Source organism: Mauremys reevesii, linkage group 2 (genome assembly GCF_016161935.1).
Source record: "Mauremys reevesii isolate NIE-2019 linkage group 2, ASM1616193v1, whole genome shotgun sequence".
Taxonomy (NCBI): domain Eukaryota; kingdom Metazoa; phylum Chordata; order Testudines; family Geoemydidae; genus Mauremys; species Mauremys reevesii.
The window spans coordinates 10,519,267-10,536,931 of record NC_052624.1 but is presented as its reverse complement, the minus strand read 5'-3'; the positions used below and the strand labels follow the sequence as shown (position 1 = coordinate 10,536,931).

General features: G+C 45.7%; 1 long non-coding RNA gene across 1 annotated transcript in view; it reads left to right on the top strand.

The window, feature by feature from the left end:
* The first annotated feature begins 2,348 nt into the window (after positions 1-2,348).
* The window catches only part of LOC120399185, a 33,108-nt gene continuing 17,791 nt past the window's right edge, over positions 2,349-17,665 (top strand). Inside the window, exon 1 of the long non-coding RNA XR_005595015.1 lies at positions 2,349-2,482. This is a non-coding gene — a long non-coding RNA (uncharacterized LOC120399185). The remainder of the gene's footprint in view (positions 2,483-17,665) is intronic.

The following is a 17,665-nucleotide window of genomic DNA, read 5'->3' as shown; positions in this document are numbered from 1 at the left end:
ACACTGGAGAATGAAACACTGTACAGTGGGGACCAGATCCTAGGCTAATAGACATCAGCACAGCAGTGTTGACATCAGTGGAGCTATGACATAGACCAGCTGAAGATCTGGCCTGTATTTCTAATCACTTGGATGTTTTAGCACCGTGAGCAATTATTACATTCCAGACTGCACTGCTTAGAACATATCTGGACTACAGCACTGGGCACCTTGAAAGCAGAAAGTGAGATGAATGGGAGGAGACTCAGAGACAAAGGGCTAGATGTGTTGGTCCATGGGGACAGCTGAACGCTGGATCGTGTCCTCAGACATGCTGGAGGGGTTGCAACACTGTCCCAAGGGTGACTGAATCCGCTACAGGGCTAGTTAGGCAATGCACACTGGTGGAGGATGCATTCCATTCCATGACATAACCCGGCTTCACTTTGAACTGTCCTGTCCAGACTGGTGTGGCGGTGGATTAGAGCAGCACCGCATCTGCTCCACAAACATATTGTTGCTGCCTCTGTCTACAGGCACAAAACGTCCCTGCAACCATCCACTGCTCCTCCCCTGGTCCACCCATGACAACATTCTAGCCTTAAAATGAGCTAAGGGCCTAATTCAGCGTGGATGTGCCATCTCATTGGTTTCTCTGTTTTACTTTCTCACACTGAACTTGGTGCAGGTGAAAGGTACTGGATTAGAGAACGGTTTTTTGTTTGGTTGGGGTTGTTTTTTTTTTTGGTTTGCTGGTTGTTTAAAAAAAAATCCCCGTTTTGGGTGAACCCAAAATGAATTTTTAAAAAAAAATTCAGCAAACCAAAAAGGAAAACAAAAACCAGAAAGAAAACCCACCATTTTGTCAAATAAAGCATTTTGTTCAACTGAAAACAAAATGTTTTCTTTAGATTTTTATTTTTCTTTAATAAACTTGAAGGAAATTTTGAAGTGAAAAGTTGTTTCAAATAGAAAAAGAGAAACATTTAGATATTTTCTAACCAAAACCAATTGGCAAGTCCAACATGTTTTGTTCAGCCCAGATCTGCATCCCCCCACTCCCCCTCACACACATACACACACCACAAAAGTTTTGGTTAAAAAATTTCACCTAACTCTATACTGGATTAAGAGTCCTGGGGAGCGAGCTTCTCTGTGTATCCAAATAAGAGCATAAGCAGTAACACTGTAGGCATACCTCTGAAATGGATGGTTAATCAGGATTTCAAATGACACCATCTTAATATGGTTTTATGCACCATGCATTGATTAGAGGATGCTTCGTGATTAACAAAATAATCCTCATTCAGGAGGCAATGGCCAATTCGGCCTTATAGGAGAGAGAAAGATATTTCTCTCCTAACGAGCTTAGAAAGAAACAAGGAATATCAGTAAATTCTCTGCTTCTGACACTGCCAGCGTTACAGCTAAAGCAGAGTCTTCTTAAGTGATGCATCATCCAAAATGGACAGTCCTCAGCATGTGGTGTCATTTCAGGAGGAGGCTGTGACTGAGAAGCGCTAGCATGACCTTCATTTAATGATCTCGCTTTCTCACCTTGGCACTGCTTGGGAACTGTGAAGAGAAAAACCTTCAGATTAGTAGCATAAAGGCCAATGCTGAGGAATGGAACTGAAGGACTGGCCAAGTGGTAAAATGCTAGCTATATAAAGAGAGAATATTAGTATTTAGACTCTGAGGAAAGCACGGCAGCAGGGTGTCATGATCAGATAGGTTTAGAGGGAGAATGAAAGATGAATAGTAAGGGATCAATCTGTGGAATCTGCTGCAGGAGGTCACAGGGTCAAATACCGTAGCTAAATTAATTTGTGTTTTAAAACTATAAAGCTTTATATGTACTAAGTGCAATTATGGTTATTATTTTGTTTATTAGCTGGATTTGATGAGGGGCTTGATAATTTTGTAATCTTACAATAACCTTTGTGGATATACACCACAACTATTAATAATAATTATTAATTGTGTGTATTATCATAATGCTCAGAACACCATTGTGCTAGGTGCTGTACTAAGGAGCATGAAATCTCATATACTGCCTTCTGGGAATGTTGTGTGAATTAATTTATGAATGTTTGCTCAGCCGTTTAAAGATGCAAACCACAATGATGAAGATTTTCAAAGCAGCCTAGGAATTTAGGTACATATCTTCCACTAATTTAAATACCCTAAATCACCTAGACTGCTTTGAAAATCTTGGCCTACAGAATTGTTCTTGTTCATAATGATACAAGCTGAACAATGTGCGGGTCAGGAAGGAATCCATTTTTCTAGGTACTTATGCTGCCCACATCACCATAGAAACGGAGAGGGGGGGTAACCGTGCAGCCAGTGTTCCAGAAAAGAAGCAGAAGTGGCTGAACGGAAACTGGCTGTAAGAAGAAAGGTGGCTGGGAGTAGAAACTAGCGGGGACTGGGAAGCTGGAAGAAGCAGGGATTACCAGAGACTGCTGGGAGGGGAGGCTGTGAAAATCTAAGACAACGGGTAAGCTGAGGAACTGTGTCATGACTGTTATGTCTGGGGCTAAGGCAGGCTCCCTACCTGCCCTGGCACCGCGCAGCGCCTGGAAGCAGCTGCCAGGTCCCCACAGCCCCTAAGTGCATGGGCTGCCAGGGAGGCTCCGTGCGCTGCCCCCGCCCATGTGCTGGCTCCTCAGTTCCCATTGGCCTGGAACTGCAAGCAATGGGAGCTGCGGGGGCGGCATTTGTGGGCATGATGGCAGTGTGCGGACTCTCCCTGGTGGTCCAAGTGACAAGGGGCCACATGGACCTGGCGGCTGCTTCCTGGGAGCTGCGGTAAATGCCTCCAGGACCCCGCACCCCATCCTGCACCCCAATCCCCTGACTCTACACAGAGTCCCTCCCGCACCCAAACTCCCTCCCTGAGCCTGCACCTCATACCCCGCAACCCCCTACCCCAGCCCTGAGCCCCGTCCTGTACCCCAAACCCCTCATCCCTGGCCCCAGCCTAGAGACTGCACCCCAAGCCAGAGTCATGAGGCCCTCCCACACCCAACCCCCCTGCCACAACCTGGATCCCTCTTCCACACCCTTAACCTCCCTGGCCCCACCCCAGAGCCTGCACCCCCAGCCTGAGTCCTCACCCCCCCGCATCCTAACCCCATGCCCCAGCCCACAGCCCCGTCCTGCACCACATACCCCTCATTCCCAGCCCCTCCCCAGAGCCCAACCCCCTCCCACATTCTGAACCCCTCAGCCCTAGGCCAGAGCCCCCTCCAGCTCCCAAACCCCTCATCCCCAGCCCCACCCAAGAGTCTGCACCCGCAGCCAGAGCCCTCACCTGCCCTGCCCCAGTCCGGAGCCCTCTCCCGCACCCCAAACCCCTCAGCCCTAGCCTCAGCCCAGAGCCTGCACCCCTAGTTGGAGCCCGCACCCCCTGCACCCCAACCCTCTGCCCCAGTCCTGAGCCCCCTCCCACACCCCAACCCCCTGCCCCAGTCCAGATCCACCTCCCTCCCTCCAAACCCCTCTATTCCAGCCCTGAGTACTCTCCTTCATCCCAAGCCCCTCATTCCCTGCCCCATCCCAGAATCTGCACCCCCAGATGGAGCCCTCCCCTACCCCCCCGCACCCTAGCCCTCTGAGCCAGTCCATTAAAAATGAGAGAGTGAGAGTGGGGAGAGCGAGCGTCAGAGGGAGGGGGGTGGAGTGAGCGGGGACAGGGGCAGGGCCTCGGAGGAGGGGCAGAGCAGGGGGTGGGGCAAGGGCGTTCGGTTTTGTGCGAGTAGAAAGTTGGCAACCTTAGATGCAGGTCCTAGTTGATCCCAGCCCTCAAACTGGGGAGTGGGACTTTTTTTTGTTTTGTTTTTTGGTGGAAACTTTTAATATATTTTTAAATCAATCAGGCCTAAATATCCTGTCACTTACATGGATGTAAATCAGGAGTAACCCACTAGTGTAAAATCAGAGTAATGAACAATTGGGACAATAGCTAGTATCGCGAGTACTTAGAAGCAGATAGTATTTCTTGAAAAGGTGAGTGTAACAGAGGGAGCCACGCCTTCACAGCTGCCTACTGGAGACCCCGCTGCTCTGCTCTATCCCACCCCAGGAAACAGTTATCTGTGAAGAAAAGAGCAGCCATCTTGGAAACCAGCGAGATATGGTCCTCCAACAGCCAGAAGGGCGGGGGTTCAGCAACAGCCAATCGAGGCCCAACTGGATGAAATAAAAGGAGCTGCCTGCTGGTGGCAAGTCAGTTACTAGCTGAAGCCAGAGGAGTGAGGAGGGCTGCTCCATAGGCTGCAGCCAGAGGTCCCAGGCTGGTCCAGGGCCTTTTACTGGCACAGAAAAGGAATTGTTGGTTGTAGAACTCAAGAACATGAGGCAGAAGGCACTCCCCCGTGGTCTCTGGGGGTGGGTATTCTGCTCACAGTTTTAGGTTTATGAATCCTACTTGTGGCATTTTCCCTAGTTAATGTTGGGTGACTTCCCTCCATTCATTAAAAGTTTCTTTTTGACCCTCAGACTATGTGCATGCGAGTAGGGAAGTAGGCGCCCAGGGGTGGTGTGTAATTTACTAGGTGGGGACTCCAGCCGGCTCTGTGTTGTATTGATGGAGAGGAACCCCTAGATATTGAACCCAGCCCTGGTTGCTGCCAGCTCCACCTGGCAGAAGGGTTACACAGGACAAAGGAATTGTTAGCATTTGTGGGCACTGCTCTCTCAAAGTCAGGAGTTCCCTCTTGCTAGTTCAAGTCGACATCAACTACGCAGAACATAAGAACATAAGAACATAAGAACGGCCGTACCGGGTCAGACCAAAGGTCCATCTAGCCCAGTATCTGTCTACCGACAGTGGCCAATGCCAGGTGCCCCTGAGGGAGTGAACCTAACAGGCAATGATCAAGTGATCTCTCTCCTGCCATCCATCTCCATCCTCTGACGAACAGAGGCTAGGGACACCATTCCTTACCCATCCTGGCTAATAGCCATTTATGGACTTAGCAGGAGCAATGAAAGACAGCGAATGGCAGCCTAGCTCCTGAAGGCGTCATGAAACCAGGGAGTTGGGACGTGTGATACAGAGGGCACGGTGCCAACTAGCAAAGTGTTCAGTGTTTGCTACAAGCGACCCCTGTCTCAGCTCTGACAAACTCACTACCCCTAACACACCGCTTTCCTGGCATTTATCCATAAAGGGTAGAATTGAGGCCTTGAAAGCTTGTAACTTATCAATGCTCATAATCAATGAGAGATGTGTGTATGGGTAATAGTTAAGGAATAATGTAACTATGTTGAAAACGATGCCCTTGGGGTCTTGGATTTAAAGTGATGGCCCATTCAAGCCACAAGGAGTTGTCACCTCCCCCTGGCTAGCCAGTTATGGCATATATAGCTCCACTGTCCACCATTGCGCCAACCCAGAAGAGTCAACGGAAAAACCATCAAAGAAAAATTATAAACATTGAAACCACATGGAAGTGAAAAGGAAGGACAGGGCAGCAAGGGGATCCCCTGTCTGTGAATATACCACAGAGTGGAGAAGGGCACTCTGGTCCCATTCATTGAGGAGTTAATTTGATGAACATGGGTGCACCAAGAAAGACTGGATCCTAGCTCCTTGAGGGCAGCAAATGCTTCAAAAGACTGAATTTTGGGGCGAGAATCTATTTTATTGGATGGGAGAGGTAACTATTACGTGTAGACCCTAGTTCACATTTTATTATTGTGATTTGTATGTAACCATCTGTTTTCATCGCTTACCTGTTCCTGTTTGAATCTCCGTTCTTTCTTAAATAAATTTCCTTTTGTATTACTATAACTCAACTTAAGTGCTGTGTGTGATACAGGACCAGTGTTCCTCTCTGGTAAAACTGGTAAACTGGGGTAATCTGCTCCTTTGGGAGTGGAGGATCTGCGATTTCCGCGGGTATGCAGTGATCAGATGCTGGGCACCACTTTGAAGGGATTTCGTGCAGCTGTTATCAACCTGCAGGGAAAAGTCAGGGCTGGTATAGCCCAGAGGAGAGTGCCTGAGTAGCTGATGGGCCAGTTATTTTAGGGAGCTGACACCCAGCTGGCACAGGCAAGACTCCCTCATGCTGGAGGCAGAGGGCAAGAAGGTGACTCACAGCTCTAGGTGCCCCAAGAAGTGTCACAGGGTGCCAGCAGGAGAGCACAGAGGCTCTGCAATGCTCCAGTTCCCGCTGGACCCTTCAGGCTTTGCAGCTTTGGAGGACTATGACTTGCTCCTAATGAGAGCATGAAAAGGAAGCTCAATAAGTGGAACCTAGTGGAGATTTCCCAGGTCTTGGTGCACCTCATGTGAGCTGGGGGTTACAACGTGGCCATTATTTAATAAATGACAGTACAAGCCAGAGATAATTCTAGTGAAGAAGAGAAGAGTGAAGTGCATTCCCTCATTGGGAAGTTACACAGGAGGTAGTGTGGTCTAGTAGCTAGGGCACTGGAATAGGACTAGGGAGACCTGGGCTCTATTCCTGGCTTTTCCACTGACCTGCTGTGTGACCGTGGGCAAGTCACTTTCCCCTGCCATCCTTTTTCTGTCTTGTCTATTTAGACTGTAAGCTCTTAGGGGCAGGAACTCTTGTTATGTATATGTACAGTGCCTAGCACAGTGGGACCCAGATCTTGGTTGAGGCTTCCAAGCTCTACTCTAATAGAAATAAGAAGATGTTGAGTTTCAAGGAGTATAGGGATAGCCCCGGCTTCTCCCCATATAAAAATAAATGAGTATGGCAGATATGCAGTACAGAGACTGCGCATGGTATACTGGACTTGTGTTTCTTGCTGTCATAACCTTTTTTGCTCACTTTTCTTGACTGTAGTTAAGTTCTCCCTAGATACACAAGCTTGGCAAACGTCTTCAAAAACAAATCTGTCTCCTTGCCAGGAAGGTTTTCCCAGGCTCTCCTGCCTCTAATTTTAGTGAAAGATACAACAGGGAAAAGGGTGATCTAAGAGCTACTAGCAGGAATCCAGTGCAGGGGAAGATTATTAGTCAATTGTTCCTAGTGTAACCACCACTTAACAAATGTTTTCATTAGAAACCAAGCCAGCAAGGAAATGCAGAATTTCCTTTCCCCTGTTAGCATTTCCAACTGAAAAGGCTTTTATCCTCTACAAAGTTGTCAGAGATTACACTGATGTCGATATCAACCCCATGCCAATTGCCATTTGTAGGTTGAATGATCATAACATCTCTTCTTACCCACTTGTGGGAGATTTCTCTTCCCCTCAGCCTACTCTCTGAAGTATTGTATCACTCATCCTGGATTTCTCGCTTGAGGAATCCTCCTCCCCACCCCCTGAAAAGAAAATACAAAAGATGATGTGATTTTTTTTTTTCCTGCCTCTACATCAGTGGTAGGCAATCTGCGGCCCACAGGCTGCACACGGCCCGTCAGGATAATCCACTGGCAGGCCGCGAGACAGTTTGTTTACATTGACCAACCCAAGTCATGGCCACCCGCAGCTCCCACTGGCCATGTTCGCTGGTCCTTGGCTAATGGGAGCTGCGGTAAGCGATGGCCAGCACATCCCTGCGGCCCACGCCAGTTCCCGCAGCTCCCATTGGCTAGGACCGGTGAACTGCAATGGGAATGGGAACTGCGAGTAGCCGTGCCTGCGGAGGGTCAGCGTAAACGAACTGTCTAGCAGCCCACCAGCGGATTACCTTGACGGGCTGCGTGCAGGCCACAGGCCGCAGGTTGCCCACCACTGCTCTCCATGTTTAAATTTATTAACAATTGCTAAGCTGCCACTTTTTCATGGCTAAATGACATGATGTGGTCTGTAGTGTTGTTGTAGCCATGTTGATCCTAGGATATTAAAGAGACAGGTGTGTGAGGTAATATCTATTATTGGACCAACTTCTGTTGGTGAAGGAATACACACAGAAAACACCCATATCACATAGGCAAACACCTTTCACAAAATGATCACTCTATATCAGATCTCTCAGTCCTCATCCTTAAAGGAAACCTGACTAACACCTTCAAAAGACGTGCGTGGGGGCGTAAATTCAGAACTTTGGTAGACACTAAAAATCATGTTCTTCGATGTATGGCTTATTACAGCTGTCTGTAACCCACTAACTCCCCACTGTTTTCCCTATGACTGCAATTGGCCACTTCACTTTGAATGGTCCCTTTCAACATGTGCCAGCTATTTATGCTGTCCCACCTCCTATTTAGCTGTAGTACTCTGAGTACCTTTCCCAGACCTGCGAGAGAGCTCTGGGTAGCTCAGAAGCTTGTCTCTCTCACCAACAGAAGTTGGTGCAATAAAAGTATTACCTCACCATGTCCCTGTAATGTGGTCTAGATTCTGCTGTTGATCACACAACGAGTTTCCACTTACTATGACTTGCGTGCTCAGGTAATATCTGAAAACTGTGCACTTGCAAAATTCCACCTTCTGAAATGGTAGCCACCCACTGCCTATTATTTCCCTGGAACTGGAAGAGCATTTTCCCATTTGTTCTGGTTTGTCAAATGTACCGTGCCGTGCAATTCACTAACTATTCAGACATTGCTCTCTAGCCATTTGGCCAGATCCTCAGCTGGTGTAAACCAACATAGCTCCAGCTAATTCGGTGGAGCTATGCCAATTTACATCAGCTCAGGAGATAGCCCATAATTTTTATATCATTTGCCTCGTGGAATATTGTTTCAGTTCACCATATTATGAATTTTCAGGGGATATAGAGGAATATGGATTATTTTATGTCAGATAGCTAAAGAAAATGTAATATAAGTATGTGGAGATGTACAGCATATCACTTTGCATAGTCAGAGAGCATTTGTATCAGCTTTAATGCATAAATTGCTCAACGAATTCTAGATCTACAATGAAAAAAAGCAGTATGAAGGGAGTGGTACCAGCTGTAGCTAAAGTCATGGCTAGCCGACATATTTAACTTGTAAAACAATAGTTCATTCAGTCTGTGATATGTACTTTACGGGTACGTCTACACAACGCATGCCAGCAAGCTTCCTGGCCTGGGTTGACAGACTCAGGATAGCGGGGCTAGCACTCTAAAAATAGCTGGGTAGACAGGGCTTTGAAGTTGTGACTTAGGGCATGGCTACACTTGCAGATGTAGAGTGCTGGAGTTAAACCCATCTTCGCAGAGCGCAGTAGGGAAAGCGCTGCAACCTGTCCACACTGACAGCTTCAAGCGCACTGGCATGGCCACATTTGCGGCACTTGCAGCAGCATTGGGAGCGGTGCATTATGGGCAGCTATCCCAGCATGCAAGTGACTGCAATGTGCTTTTCAAATGGGGCGGGGGGTGGAGTGTGACAGGGAGTGTGTTGTGTGTATGTGGGGGGAGAGAGAGTGGGTTTTTGGGGTGCTGAGAGCGTGTCAGCATGCTGTCTTGTAAGTTTAGACCCCCCACCTCCCACCCACCCCCGCCTCTCTCTCACTCACTCAAAGCAAACAGTAAATGTTTGCTTTTTCTCAGAGCTGAGAAGCAGCCGGCTTCTCCAAAACAGAGCTTTGAAAGGGTATTTCCGCATTCCTTCAGCTGATTTCACAACAATGACAAGAGTGGCCACTTGACTTAAGGGGATTATAGGACATTTCTGGAGGCTGATCACAGCACAGTAACACAACACCTCGTTCACACTGACGCTGCGGCACTCCAGCGGGGGCGCAGCAAATGTTATTCCACTCGCCGAGGTGGAGTACCAGCAGCACTGTAGCTGCGGAGTCCGAGCGCTCTACATGCCTTGCCAATGTGGACGGGGAGTGAGCTAGTGCGCCCGAGGCTGCTTTATTGTGCTGTAACTCGCAAGTGTAGCCAAGGCCTTAGGCTGGAGGTTTGGCTCTGAAGCCCACTCTGAGCTTCAGAGCCTGAGCTCCAGCCCAAGCTGCAACTTCAAAGTCCTATCTACACTGCTATGTTTAGAGTGCTAGCATGAGCCCTGCCAGCCCAAGGCTGTCGACCTGAGCTGGAAGGCTCACTGCTGTGGCATGCATAGACATACCCTAAAAGTCTTCTACACTCCTTTTCGGTTTAGCGTGACCTGTTCCAGTGAGTTTCACCTGGCTTCTGCCCTCTAAATGTGGGACTCTTTCAAAGTGATATTTATTTATTCTTTGAGTGTGTTACTTTTGACCTGCTTTTAGCTTTCCTAAAAGTGATGACTGAAAAAGGGTCAGATGCTACTGGGTTTGGAGGAAAAGAGTCAGAGCATTATGCTTTTTTATCAAATCTGGCTAAATTAGGCATTCTATTTCATCTTTCCAATTAAACTAATAGTTCTGACCTATCTAATCTGTAGTCTAGCTAACCTTTCCAGGTGTTAATACGATGGTCATCATTGTGGTATTCTATAAATAGAAAATATGTTCAAAATAACATAGAACCTTTATGTGACATAGAATCATAGAAGATTAGGCTTTGATGAGACCTCAGGGGGTCATCTACTCCAAACCCCTGTTCAAAGCAGGACCAATTCTCAACTAAATCATCCCAGCCAGGGCTTTTAACCGGGACTTAAAAACCAATAAGGATGGAGATTCCACAACCTCCCCCCAGGTAACCCACTTCAGTGCTTCACCACCCTCCTAGTGAAATAGTGTTTCCTAATATTCAACCTAGACCTCCCACACTGAAACATGAGACCATTGCTCCTTGTTCTGTCATCTGCCATCACTGAGAACAGCCGAGCTCCATCCTTTTTGGAACCCCCTTCAGGTAGTTGAAGGCTGCTATCAAATCCCCCCTCAATCTTCTTTTCTGCAGACTAAATAACCCCAGTTCCCTCAGTCTCTCCTCTTAAGTCATGTGTCCCAGCTCCCTAATCATCTTTCATCCCAAAATATCTCCATGGGTTACGGCATAGATAGATAATTTTCACAGCATCATTGCTATGCAGATAACCAAGCTCCAGCATTAGATATTTCATGTTGACCTCCATATTGTCATGGTGTCATTTCACATTTTATTATGGCTTTCATAGTCTTTTAGTCCCTTGAGAAGGGACATTGTCCTTCCTAAGTCTGCCATAGAAAATCAACTGTAAGATAGGCAAAGAGCAACTGACAGATGAAAGATGGTTGGTGTAGCTAGAACTGGGAAAAAACTTTTATTTTCAAAGCTGGGCCCCAGTCAATTCTCTGGAGCCAACCTCTTCCAAACTTTGAGGATATTTGGAATCCCAGCCTGGATCCAGATTTGATTTTTTGTCTATCTTTAGAAATGGGCTGAATACCAAAAATCCAATGACTCCAAATATTGTGCTACTTCTCTAATTAACGTGAGATTCATATTTTGCTCATTGAGTCAGTGTAGCCATCAGTCATACACAGCAAAGTGTGGAAAAAAGACGCTAAAGGAGGACCTGGGATCAGAGTTAAGGAGCATAAGCCATTTGAGGCAAGGACTTTCTTTTTCTTTTGTGTAAGGCACCCTGCACAATTGGGATCTGTTCTATGAAATAAGAATCAGAATAACTGGTGATGATGCTTACTGGTACGTACACATCCTGATGGGTTGAGGTTTGTGTATGTCTTTATCAATAAGACTTGGGAACAGTGTCCAAGGTAGAGGTCAGCAATTGGACTCTAACTGGAGAAAGTGAGGTTTGGTCAAAAAAATGTTTATTAAAAATAGCTTTTAAAATTTCAAAATTTAAAAGTTGTTCTTTCTTTTTCTCCTGGCTGAAATTTGATCAATTTTTCATTTTTAGTTAAATTTTCAATTGAAATTCTGTAATTTCAGTGATGGATTAATAATGCTTTCAATATTTTTTTTTAAAAAAAGTCATGAAAAATGTTGAGAAATTTTTTTTCTAAAGTGTCATCCATTTTTTTCCCCAGGATTTTTTTCATTAAAAAAAAAAAAAGCTTTGAGGAGCTGTAATTCAGTTGCCTAAAGTTACCATTCTCATCTATGGGCTGGGCTCCCTGGCTGTATACATCTTCCATGATGCATTATAACCAGGGACTCTGAAGTGAGACTGCATCATGGAAAACATATTGCGACCAAGGACACCCGTCTATAGAGGAAAATGGAAGCATGAAGCACCCAAACTACAACTCCCATGAGGTACCATGGCAGCATTCCTGGACTGAACTATTTTAGATTCTGGCCAAAATATTTTGTGTTCATTAGTTAGCGTCTGGACGATGAAAAGCACTATAGAAATCCATCTCATGATTATGTGACCTATGTATAGGCACATTTTGCAAGCCCAAACCTAGGCAACCATATTTCAGAATCCACCCTGAGTCCATTCTAAATAAGTGCCTGGAAGGGTTCAATTTTACACTGAAGGGCCGCCCTGAACAACTTACTATAAATACCAATGTTCTGAAACTACAGTAACTAGCCATGGTTCATCTGTAAATCAGATCTGTAGAGCCAGAGTTCATACATCCTTAATCTGCTGAAAATTGAAGGTTGTGTGTCTGGGTCTGTGTTTGGCTGGCATAAAGGGGCTGATTGATAGCTGTCTAGTTACAGAAAAATTGGCCGATATAGAAGCATTTTCTGCTCACTTTAGTAAACAGATCACATAGCTCCACTTCTTTCTGCCTTCATCCATTTAACAGCAGCGTGCAGAGGTGCTAGCCACTTTCATCTTTATTTTTGTGCTAGTGGGCTTTCTCCCAGTCTATTCCACTGTCAAACAACACAAGTTTTATGAGATGTAGGGATGCAGGAACAAGTTTATCGGTCTCTCACTTTGATGCAATTAATTCTCTACAGTTTTTTTCCCTTGTCTGCCATTCTGTGGTGGATTTTTGGTTTGATTTTTTTTTTTTGCTCCTCTAAATTTATTATCTAAAGGTAAGAGGAGCTCTAGTAATTGTGTTTCTAACCCTAGAGTGAGAGTGTTAGGCACAGTGGCTGCTATTCCAGAAGACAAAGGGATATATTACTAGAGAATCATAGAATCTCAGGGTTGGAAGGGACCTCAGGAGGTCATCTAGTTCAGCCCCCCGCTCAAAGCAGGACCAATCCACAATTAAATCATCCCAGCCAGGGCTTTGTCAAGCCTGACCTTAAAAACCTCTAAGGAAGGAGATTCCACCACCTCCCTAGATAACCCATTCCAGTGCTTCACCACCCTCCTAGTGAAAAAGTTTTTCCTAATATCCAAGCTAAAGCTCCTCCACTGCAACTTGAGATCATTACTCCTTGTTCTATCATCTGGCAGAACTATCAGTCTTTAGTCTTTGGAAAGTCTGACTAGAATCTTCATTGTGATTCAAACGTGATTTCACTGAGATTTTTAAAAAGGGGAAGGGGGCGGCAGAAAATGGAGGGATAGTTTTGTGGTTATGGCACTAGACAGAGACTCAAGAGATCTAGATTCTAGTCCCCGCTGTGCTCCAGGTTCCCCGTGTTACCTTAGACAAACCACTTACACTCCCTTTTCTGCAGTTCCCTGAAGCGGGGCGGTCACCCCGCTCTGGCCCTGGTGGGGTTAAAACAGCCCTGGGAAAGGGCGGCCCCAGGGAGCCAACAGGGTAGGCTGATTGGGAAGGCAGCCACAGCTAGGATCATGCCCAATCAGGAGACAGCTGGCCCTATAAAAGGGCTGTGAGCCAGGGGCTGAGTCACTGTCTCTCCAGCCTTGGAGGGAGAAGGACTGGGCTGCCTGGGAGCCCAGGGAATGGAGCAGGGCTGGGGAAAGTCAGGAGGAGCTGGGGTGCTCCAGCCTGGTAAATCCCCAGGCTGCAGGCATTGCTAAAAGGGCCAAAACAGGTACTGGGGTTACAGAGGCAGCAGCCCAGAGATAGGCAGAGGCAGCTGGTCCAACCTCCTTGCCAATGATGAGTGGCCATGACAGACTGCAGTCTGCCCCAGTGAACAGGGGCTAGATGGTGACTGGCACTAGCCACTGAGGCGAAGTGGGTGAGAGGGTTGGGGGTTCCTCTGGCTGAGGAGACCCAGCGTGTGGTGGGGTACTGCTAGGGCAGAACCCTGAGGTAAAGGGCACTGGGGTCTGGGAGGGACACGGGGGCCTGAGGCAGGTGAGACACCGGACAGTAGGAGGTACTCCGTACGCTGGAGAGCTAATTCCCAGGATAACCAGCAGCAGGCATTGCACCCGTGAGTCTCACTTCACTACATTCCCCATCTATAAAATGGGGGTGATATTAATGATCCTTCCTTTCCCCCACCCTTTGGCTGCACTGACTCTTTGGATAGTTAGCTCTTTGGTGCAGAGACTGTCTCTTACTAGCTGTTTGTTCAGTGTCTAACATAATCGGGCCCTGATCTGGGTAGAGGCCTGTAGACACTAATACATTAGGTTATACACTGAGTCATGCCACCCTGAATCTGGAGGGTGTAACTGCCATCCTTCATGTAAGCTAGCAGAAACAGTTAAGCTCCTTTATGAAGTAATAGTAGTCTCCAAATCAAAAGAAAGGCACATCCGAGGCCACTTAATTATGTGGGTGAAGTGGTGGGGCGTGTGGGGGTGGACAGAGGCACACAGAAGAAGGCCAGAGAAGGAGCAATGAGGCACCAGACAAATAGTGGGTGATCCTGGAAAAGCCTACAGAGAGGGCTTTGGGACATGATTCTGGCTAGAAGAGTTTGGGGGCTGTGAGCAAGGGCACTGACTCCTGTGGTTTTGGTGCCTCCTGCATTCAGCGAAACAGGGCTTCAGACATTCCTTGTAAATAAACAAGATTGCATCAAAGGTGATTGACTCCATCATCAATTTTTCCTGGAACAACCTGCAAGACACCAATTTTTTAGCTAGCTGCTCAAGCTAAAAGGGGTAATGTTAATAATAAAAGTGAAGCGGTATTAAATTAAGCGATTCTAATCAGGTTGGTTTTAAGGGAATCTCTTTTTGGTTCCAGTGGGCTCATATCCTGTGTGTCTCTGGTTTGAATAAATTCCCAAACTTTAAGTGAAGCTTGGACAAAACCACGGCTTTTCACATGGTTACTTTGATTTAAATCAATCCACCCTGGCTTGCACAGAATTTCACTTGGTCTGGGTTGGTATTGCACTGAAAGCTTCATACAGCTGTACTAGGAGGGTTGAACGGGAGCCAGGTATATCACAGGGATGAGGGTGGGGATAGTCCTCTGCGCATTTATGACAAGACTGTACCTAGGTTAATGTGTTCATTTATAACACATCAGGCAAAATTCATAGCTTAACTGTTTCACAGCAGAGGGCCTTTGAACTATGTGCAAGTCCTAGTGACATAGGACTTCGTGTTTGAAAGTGACTGATATTGAGGCCTTACAGGTTGGTATCTCAATGGAGGAGAAACCAATGATGCAGAGTCTAGGTATTTTCTTACTGTAACTGGTTTATGTACATCATATATACCAAGCTTCGTGAGCAGAGATGGTCACAAACAGAGAGAGATTTGCATGAGTTATCAGGGATCTAATCTCAAATGTCTAGTTCCTTGGAACCAACTCAGCCCCAAGAATTGTCTCTAGCTGAAGACACCGAGACAGAGAGCAAACTCTTTTGCTGTTTGCAAAAGCTTCCCCCCAAAGAAACTGTACCACACAACTAACGATACAATATTTCTAAGACGCTGCTCCTGTGTTTTGAAAAATATCGCGTATGACTATGTGTAACAGTGCCACGCAGTGACTTTTGACATAACAATACTAATAAATCCCAGACTGAGGAAGCCCCCTTTCAGTTTCACATAGGCATTTTTCATTTGTTCTTTTCTGTAGAATGTATGGCGAGTAATTTCCTGACCCTGACTTGTAGGAAGCTGTATTTTGTGTTGATTTACAGTGGCTGCTGTTGGCATCACAACTTCTTATATTTAATCCCAGTAAAAACCTCATATTAACAATAATATGACCACAGGGGAAGGAATGCAGAGAAGAGCAAGTGGTTAGGACTGACTACTTAAAGAAGAGAGACTGAATGAAGTAAGCTGGCTAAACAGCTGTCCTCCATCCCTAGTGCCTGAGACTCTGGACCATTCTGTATAACACACTGTCAGTAAGAAGATTCAAAGCTATATTAAAGTTCACATGGCAGACGCTTAAAATTTGCAATAATGAGGAAATCCATCTGTGTGATTCCCTTTTACATGGAATTCCCTGTCCATTAGTATGGATTGTTCTTTAGACCTTTTCAAAAGGCTGTGCTGAAACAGCCAGCATACATCAACTCCACAAATCCCTGGACTCATGGAGACAGATGAAAACCCCTCCATCTTCACTAAGAATTTCAACATCTGCTTTAACCAGGTCCTGGGTGCATTACACATATAATCCAAGGAGAGTCCTATAGGTTTTTTTGTGCATTTGCACAGAAACCCCCGCAGTGAAGTTGCCATATTGGTTTTTTAAGAGACACCTGATGAAATTCATTACACATTTGCTCTGCTTCATGGAGACTTTGGCAAATGATGAGATTAGAGTCTCATCATTTGGCGTTAACTTTTGGATGAATTTGTTTTGGGACTTGGAGTATTGTTTTGAGACCCAGACCCCAAGGAAGGGTACTTTTGACAACAAAAAGCTTATGTGGAGTTTATTTGAGGAACCAAGATGGAGGACTGAAGCCACTTGCGTGGCTGCCTCCAGGCCATGAGGGGGATCCTGGGAGGAGGCTGCTCATTCAGAGAGCAGCTGCAGTTAAAAGAGCAAACAAGACATTAGCTTGCATCAAGAATGGGATGGTGAATAATACAGAGACTATTATGAGGCCTTTATTTAAATAAAAGTTATGGCCTCATCTAGATACTGTAGCCAGTATTGGTCACCGCATCTCAGAAAGGATATTGTAGAACTAGAGGGGGTTCAGAAAAGGGCAAGGAGAATGAGGAAGGACCTTATGTAGAGATTGAAAAGACTGGGATTGTTTATTTTAGAGAAGAGATGAATAATAGTTAAATAAAATAGTGTATAATAGTATATAAATCAATGACTCTTTTAGAGGAAGGAGATGGTGAACTTCTGTCCCTGTCTCTTCACAGAAGAACAAAAGAACATTCAGTGAAATTAAAAGGTATAGTCAAAGCAGTACAATGTTGTAGTGTAGGCAAGGCCTATCTATACGTATATGTAAGTCCTTCCGTTTTCAGTTTAAAAGGATTTTTACAAAAAAAAAAAATCCTAGGTTTTACAAAAAGAATTATTTGATTTTTTTTTAAATTTCACCCTACTTTTGTATCATTCAAAGAAATAAAAAGTAACTTGTTTGCCAGAAGATGGAAATAGGCCACAGGGGATGGCTCACTTGGTGATTACCTGTTCTGTTCATTCCCTCTGGGGCACCTGGCATTGGCCCTGTTGGAAGATAGGATACTGGGCTAGACGGACCTTTGGTCTGACCCAGTGTGGCTGTTCTTATGTTCTTAAGGCGAAAAATCATAACTAATAAAAGGAAATACATTTTCACATGATGTGTAATTAGAGTGTGGAACTGATTACCACCGGAAGCTGTTGAGGCCAAGAACTTAGAAAGATTCAAACAGGGATTGGATATTTACATGCATATCAAGAATATCCAGAGTTATCAGAATTACTGGTGAAATTTTGAGAAAAGGATATGAAAATTTGTATTTCAAGGTTGCACGATCAGAGATCACAATGAGGCCTAATGTGAGGAATGGATTATCCCACATATGCCTGTTGTGGGGTTCTTACACCTTTCTCTGAAGCTCCTGGTGCTGGATGCTGTTAGACAGGACACTAGATGGCCCCTGGGTCTGAT